The following is a 1578-nucleotide window of genomic DNA, read 5'->3' as shown; positions in this document are numbered from 1 at the left end:
GGATGGCCCCCGGCCGCCGAAAGGGGTTTCCCCGGCCCGGGCGTGGGCCCCCCAGGTGCTCTCGAGGTGCCGGCACCGGGCACGTCTGAGGCTGCGGGCGGGGGCCTGGCTCTGCGCAGCGCAGGCACGTCCCTCTGCCTTCCCGCCTGTCTTCACCTAGAAACTCCCTGGAAGAATTACGCTTGTGTCGATTTACCACAAAGGGGAGGACAACAGGCGAGGCGCTGGGATCACGACGCAGCTTCAGCGCAGTTTGGAGATTTCTTGGATTTTTAGTAATATTATTCATGGGTTTGTTATTGAGTAGGCCTGTGTACTATCATTTTGTGGTAAACCACATTCATTAATCAGCTACTGCATGTATCTCCTTACAGAGATGTTTTATGGGAAGCTACCCTTAGCCAGGATGACTTCTGTAAATCGCAGGATCCCTGTATGTCCAGCATCCAGGCTGGGCTTCCCGGAGGTCTGGGTCGCTGCTTGTGGTGTAGGAAAGAGATGGGACCGGCAGCATCTCCCCCCCTGGGGAAGGCACGGGCCTGCCGTGCAGGAGTGGCTGCCCGGCTGCCCCAGGGGGGCTGCCTTCAGGTGCTGAAGCCAGTGCCAGCTCCTTTTCAAGATCCTTCCCAGCGGGCCACGCTCGTGGATGTAATCTCCCCGTAGGCCAGCTTCTCTCTTTCTTACAGTTGTTTCATACCTGGAAAATAAATGTCCCGAATGTCTAATACCACTTGTGGAAGGGCTTAAAAGTAGTTTATTTCTTACAGCTCCACATATTCTTGCCATTTATTATCTGCGTCCAACTTGTTCCTTTAAACAATAAATCTGTAAGCTCTTGGCCTCAGCTGGCTTCCGTGGCGCTGAGCCCCACCGATGACTTACGGTGACCATTTTAAGCCCATTTTGCCAAGTTCTTAGGGCTGCCAGGGGCTGTAGGTGTTGCCGCTTGCAGGAGATGTCACTTCCAACTCCTGGTGCTGGCCCACTGGCCTCTGTCCCCAAACTCCTCTTCAGTGGAAGGGGACAGACCAGCACGTCTGATCTGGCCCTGACCAGACAGGCTGTTCACCAGGTCTTTGTACAATAGACAAGTTTGTGGTTTGTTCTCCTCTCTCCTTTTTTCACTGCTTCTCGTTTGTTGGAGTTGTCGTCCCTTCAGGTGGATCTCTGCACGATCAGAAGACAATTTGCCTGCTCCATAAATGCCTGGTAGCCCCTGTATGCTGCTTTCCGCAGATGCAGCTGGCTGGGCTGTGTGGAAGCAAGGACCCAAATCTGAACAGACTCTGTTTAGACTAGAGATAATAACCATTTTCTGTGGTGGAAGATGAGACATTTCCGACAGAAATATCATGTTTTTTCCCACCAGAAATGTTTGCTTGTATCCAGCCCACAGGAAATAAGGAGGAAAAATGCAGTTTTTCCTGGATTAAGCTTTGATTTGAAAAGAGGCTTTACAAGACCTTACTATTTCCATTTTTAATCACCAACTCATTTACAGTAAAATTCAAAACGATGTGAGATCGTGTAAACAAAACCAGCCCAAACCTGCAGCCCCAAGCAATCGTGACTGCCCTG

At 51.3% G+C, this 1578-nt stretch overlaps 1 protein-coding gene across 1 annotated transcript in view; it reads right to left on the bottom strand.

Annotated features, from left to right (window-relative positions):
- The window catches only part of SFRP2 (secreted frizzled related protein 2), a 7195-nt gene that overhangs the window by 3269 nt on the left and 2348 nt on the right, over positions 1-1578 (bottom strand). The window lies entirely within an intron of this gene.

This window comes from Egretta garzetta, unplaced genomic scaffold (assembly GCF_000687185.1).
Source record: "Egretta garzetta isolate BGI_Z169 unplaced genomic scaffold, ASM68718v1 scaffold810, whole genome shotgun sequence".
NCBI classification, from domain to species: Eukaryota; Metazoa; Chordata; class Aves; order Pelecaniformes; family Ardeidae; genus Egretta; species Egretta garzetta.
This window is presented reverse-complemented; position numbering and strand designations above follow the sequence as displayed.